Here is a 6,084-nt window from a genome sequence, read left to right on the forward strand (position 1 = left end):
AAAGGTACTGGAGCATCCAGAGATCATGGACATGTGTCACGGGTGCGTGTACAGCTACTTCTTATTTTGACTTGGCTACATCTCCTGCTTTCCTTAGAGACAGGAAGTACCCAGGGTGTTGATGGTCTATCCTCATACAATTTAATTTACCAGTATATGAATACAATGTAACTATCAGAGCAGTTGTCTTCATGTATCCCACTGGGAGAAATATTCATACATTTTTCTGCAGGAATATTAACACGTTTGATTACAGAGGGTTGCCACCACCTGCTGAGGGGGTCCTATGAGCTAAAGAAAAGGCACTTGTTAACTTTCTAAAGCATGCATAACTCAATTCCAAGCTCCAGTCCTTGGAGTCCTGGCTCCAAGGACTTCAGATAAGAAATTGTGTATCAATATTCAACTGTGGAAATCCTGGGAATTTAATCAGAGTGAGTGCCAAGATGTCACTATATATCAACGACATCTGGAATCAGACCAAATTAGACAGCTACACTCCTAATTCACAGAAGCCCCTTCCAAAGCAACAAAAGCCATGTGGTATTTCCCTGTTTCCCATGGTAGAGACTCAATTATGTTGCTGGGAGGCTGGGTTGATTTCAAACCCACAGTCGAAAATGTTAGGATTTTTCGTACTTGAGTCCAACTGCCAAGTGGCATTTATGCCTGAAATGGGGCCGAGTATGAACTTATGACACAAAACAAATTTCATAAATCAGCTAAACAGAATAATGTTGACCCAATGAGGGGAAAGAATTACAACCACAGAACTGTCTTTTTTTTGCCATGGCTGGGGACAGTTTCTAATTTGCCAACAAATTTAATTTGTGTTGTCTGTTGTCTTCATTTTACTCAGGCCATTTTCTGGTTTGCTCTGGAGGTTGTTACTGTCTTCATTATATTCTAAGAATATTGTAATTTTCAAAGGGTCAGTTGGTCATTTGATGCTTCAAAAAATGGAAGGCTATCAGGATCATGTAATTATTTTCACTCATATGCTACAGAAGGAAAACATCTCCATTTGCAAAACTGCATACTGGTGATGCAATTAATATCTCCTAGAACCTGTTCTGTGTGCTCTCCTAGTAAAACCTTTAACTATGGAATCAATCACAGGGAGGCTCCTGTTTAATTACCTGGACGATCTTAGGTGAACGATTTTGCCCCTGAGTCTCCATTTTCGAGCACATTTACATCTTCTCTCCCTAAATCAACTGAGCCATTCTCCCCATGGAGGCCACATCTTTGTACTTCCCATTGTCCAGAAGGCTGTGTGTAGCAGCAGACAGAGGGGGGATGTCACTAAATGTTTGCTGCATTTATGTCTTCAATTAGTTGTACGACAAGTTCTGAAGGTTTCTCCTGGGGAACTAGCAAGAGTCTTGGGGACGTCAGAAGTTTAACACAGAACTGGAAAAATGAAGAGGGAGTCCTTGGTGTCCCAGTGGTTAGGACTCTGAACTTCCACTACTGAGGGCGCAGGTTCGATCCCTGGTGGGGGGGCACTAAGATCCCACAAGCTTCGAGGTGTGGCCAAAATAAAAAAAAAAAGAACTGGAAATAAAGAGCTGTGGGAAACTATTATAATTATCAACCTCTATAAAAACTGTAAATGTGAAAACGAATTGAGTAAGATATACAGCTTGACTATGGTTGCCAGCAACCCTTGGTGTTCCTGGGCTTGTAGACCGGCCACTGTAAGCTCTGCCTGCATCGGCACGTGGAGTTTTCGCCATGTATCTTCCCATCATTCTCCCTCTGCAAGACTCTATGAGTCTCTTTCTAAGGACACAGCCGCACTGGATCAGGGGCCCACCTGACTCCCGTGGGACCTCATTTTTACTATGTACCTCCTCAGTGACCCTACTTCCAAAAAAGGGCACATTCCAAGGTTCTGCCAATAACTGACTGGCAGCGGGGGCTGGGGAGAGGGTATCACTCTTCAGCCCAGAACAAGCAGGCTTCTCCAACAATGCATGGGTACCCCCAGTGTACCCACCTCCTAGAATACAAGGAGGGAGAAATGGAGGAAAGCTAGAGCTGATCCAGAACTCACCCACCTTTCTCCTATCTGCAGGTTGTCCCAAATTTCCTCCTTTCTATCCTGTCTTAAACCAGCATCCGTAAAGCAACCCCAGGACACTTACACATTCCATAGGCATTCACTGTTGTTCAAAGCACTTTCCTACCCATCCCACGTGTAACAGGCTGTGTTTGTGAAAAGACTATTTCCCCTGGTTACAGGTAAAAGGATCTGGGTGTGGGGGGGTCAAAGTTCTGAGCTAATGCTAGATTCTATTTCCAAGTCTAGTCAGATACATTGGTTCAAAAGCTATAACGGACGCCTGGTGATAGCGGCAAGTTATAGCCACTCCACGATAAGAAGCATCCATCTTCTGGGGTTCAGGGGGATCCCAGCTCTGGGCACTTTAGGGCACATTATTACCACTGAGCCAACACGTAAAGCACACACCTGTACACTAGCTTCACGCTGCTTCTCTTCCTCTAGATTCTGAAGGACTCTGGCACCCACTGTGGGATGAACTGCTGAGTACCTGCTTCATGAAAGACACTATAAGACGGCCATTGATTTTGGAGGGATAAAGCCTATATGGCAAAATGCTGACAACTACTGAATCTGTCATCATCGTCTGTAAACCCATCAACTATTGAATCTATGATCATTATCCGTAAACCCTTCAACTGTGGAATCTATGATTGTCTGTAAACCCTTCAACTATGGAATCTATGATCATCTGTAAACCTTTCAACTATGGAATCTATGATCATCGGTAACCTCTTCAATTATCGACTATCATCAACTGTATGCCCTTCAATTATTGAATCTATGATCAATGATGAAGGATATAAAGATGATCATTCGTTCACGTGAGATTTAAGTGGGGGGAAAATTTGTAACAGAAAGTTGGGTAGAGCCTTAGGAAACAGAAACAAAGTATACACTATGATCTTTTTTTCAAAGGCCATCCACATAGCACCAACTCATAGGACAAACAAACTTCATCTCGGCCATGACGACAAGGTTCCTGAAACCACCTTAGACTTGCAAGGCCAGCAGTAAGTCAATAAACAGCCTGAATGTGCCATGATGTCGGGGTTTGCTCGCGCTTTGCCAGGTGTCTGACGGTGACGGTCAGGTGGTGGGCCAGGCACTCCACCAATGGCCGATGGCCACACGTCAGACACCTGTATCCTTACACTCCAGTGGGCTTTGCAGAGTCCTGTCCTTGCTCAGGACACATCCTTGGGATGTTTATGTCAACACCTCATGGACGGTCACGGTTCCCTAAAACAGCATCCCTCATATTCCTCACCCTTAACCGTTCTTGGCATGACCTCACCATATTAATGGGGAAATTCACAATGACCGCTTCATCGTGAAACGGGGCTTCACTTTACCTTGGGACCCGGCAGCTGGCAGACCAGTCTTCATAGTCTTCACCTTTTATGCTAACTGTGATAACTTATTGAACTGATGTGTGTAGACTTTTCAAAGCATCGATGGCCAACACCACTTCTGTTTTGTTGTCTGCCCACGGACTTGAGTCCCACACCCTTGGGTTGGCAGATATACTGGCCCTGCCGACTAAACCATGAAGGGTTCCTTAGTGGATGCTACAGCTGCCTTTCCCTACAGAGACGGGCTTGAGTTAGGGCACTGAGAAGCAGGCCATGAGTGAGGAGCGCCAGCTTTGGGCTTTCCTTGCCAGTCACGGGCTGTGGGGCTGCACCCCTCCAGCTTTGTCGCTACCCAGCTGCGAGACGAAAGAAGGAGCGTCAGTGGCACCGATGGTCTACTGGACGGGGGACCTTAGACGTCAGAAGCAAAGGGCCCTGGAGCAACACCCCCGCTGTGTACAGCAGAGAACACACAGGACATGGCAACAATCTCCGCAAGCAGCGGGGGAGGAGGAGGCTACCATGTATAGGGGGAATAAACATCAGGTGGGCTCAGCCATTACCAGGGAAACTAGCAGCCCACAGCCCCTCAGGCGAACAATCGTCACGCGGGTAGATGTCTCCCTTTAATAAACTAACAGGTGGGGCATCTCTGGCCTAAGGGGCAGGGGCCAAGCACGGTCCTGTGAGTAGGGTGTAGGCAAAGCAGGGACGGGTCAAGCAGGGGACGTACAGAGAACAAGAGAACAGCCATACTGAGTGGCCTGACCATATACCGGCTGCTAAGTGGCATCTGACTCAGGAGGACAGTCTGTCAACTTTTGAGCGTGGATTTAAAGACGAGATTTAGAGGCAGATTCATGCCTACTTGCTTTCAGTGTAAAATTCCTCATCTAGGGTAGCTGGGGGCATTTATGGAACGTGCCAGCTCCCTTAGGGGAACACTTTGATACATGACCTAATACTTGATTACCACCCCCTACCCCAACGTGCAGTCACATTCATTAACGTAACCCCTGGTTTTGGTTTTACAGCTCAGGATATTTGACCTCAAATTGTAGCCTGGGAACTCTGCAGAATATGGGTGTTTTGGCTCAAACCAAAGGGCTGGACTCTATAGAGTCCAGGAATTAAAATCCAAAGAGCCTCAATCTACAGGTGAGAGGATGGAGCCCTGTGAAAGGTGAGTGCCTGACCCAGGGGTCACACGGGAAGGCAGCTGACACTGCAGCAGACTCCCAGGCCTCCTTCCAGACCCCGTTTTGGCTACCCACATGGCATCCCTTGCTTCCCAACAGGGGGAATATTCCTACCCGGTGACGTGTGGCCAACCGTGGCAGCAGAAGGCAACTCCTATTGGGTGTTGGCGTTTGCTAGGAAGTGACTTTAACAAGTGTGAACAACGCCGTTTCCTGGTGTCTCACCCCCAGTTGGTTTTAGAAACCAAAGGGGTCACAACACCATTCAGACAGATCTAGTGAACAGAGAGAAAACCAGAGGTCAAGGACAGGAGAAAGCTAACCATGACCTTCTTGAGAAGTCAGTCAAGAAAGCAGAAAGTTTTCTCTCAAGAGAATAAGAGCAGAGGCAACAGCTGGAGGAAGACTGATGAACTGGGGTCATGTAACCATGTGATACCCCTGTGGCACTCGGCCCTCCTAGGGCGCGTGCACAGTAGGAGAGGCTGCTGGGAGCTGCAATTCCCTTCTTTGTGTCGACAGCAAAACAGCTCTTCCCCCAAATTAAGCTCAGGTTAGAAGCGCTACATCCCTGAACAGAATTATTGCCTCTCAGCGTTGAAGCTCTTGTAGGTATAAAAAACGGAAAGGGCAAAAGTTTATGTTTTTGCTAATGCCCCAGGAAAATGAACATTCCGATTCTGTAAAAGTGTTCTATGTCGACAGAAGGAATGTGTTTACTGCACCGTAACCCTCCATCTCCCTCTGATCTATCAGATGTCCCTGAACTGTCCCATGTACAGTGACCCGAGGAAAAAAGTTTCTGCTGTGTCAAATCAATGCGGGATGAGGTGTCAGGAAAAGTTAATGTTCACACTACCTGTTAGGGGACACATAAATCTGATTACTTCTAGAATAAGTTCATTTTCGCAAGCAACACAATGGGCTGTTAATGAGCCGAACACAGAAATAGCTAAGTGATATGCCCACAGAAAACGAGCCGGCCTCCCTGAGATGGGATGTTTACGGAGGCGATGTGAAAGGTGAGGCTCAGTGAGTGACATGGAAACAGACTGTGGAAGCATCCGAAGGCCAAAAGCAAGAGTTTCTTCCAAAGTCAGACTAGGTAGGTTTTCAAAGAAAACGGAGACACATTGTGAGCAAATTACTCTCACAGAGGCAAAGTGGGGAGACTTCGATCGAATGAAGTTTTGCAGAAAATGAGACCAGGGAGGAGGTGAATCCAATAATCCAGGTCACGAGTCTTCCAACTGGGGCTCACCGACTCCTAGGAAGTGCGGGGGCATGGGTATGTGGGGAAGGGATGCGCTCTAAGATAATCTGTTGACAGATTTTCAACTTCCATTTATGCTCCAAAAACGTGCTGCCTGGGTTTCCACCCTCACTTTCTTCCACTTGGTACAGAAGGCATCCCTGGCATCCTGGCTCTTACCATGGAGATCACCCCAGGATATAAAATCCT

General features: G+C 46.8%; 1 protein-coding gene across 8 annotated transcripts in view; it reads right to left on the reverse strand.

Annotated features, from left to right (window-relative positions):
* STS (steroid sulfatase) overlaps positions 1 to 6,084 on the reverse strand; it is a 172,133-nt gene that overhangs the window by 131,132 nt on the left and 34,917 nt on the right. The gene's annotated exons all lie outside the window — the stretch shown is intronic.

The sequence above is a fragment of the Mesoplodon densirostris genome, chromosome X, assembly GCF_025265405.1.
Source record: "Mesoplodon densirostris isolate mMesDen1 chromosome X, mMesDen1 primary haplotype, whole genome shotgun sequence".
NCBI classification, from domain to species: domain Eukaryota; kingdom Metazoa; phylum Chordata; class Mammalia; order Artiodactyla; family Ziphiidae; genus Mesoplodon; species Mesoplodon densirostris.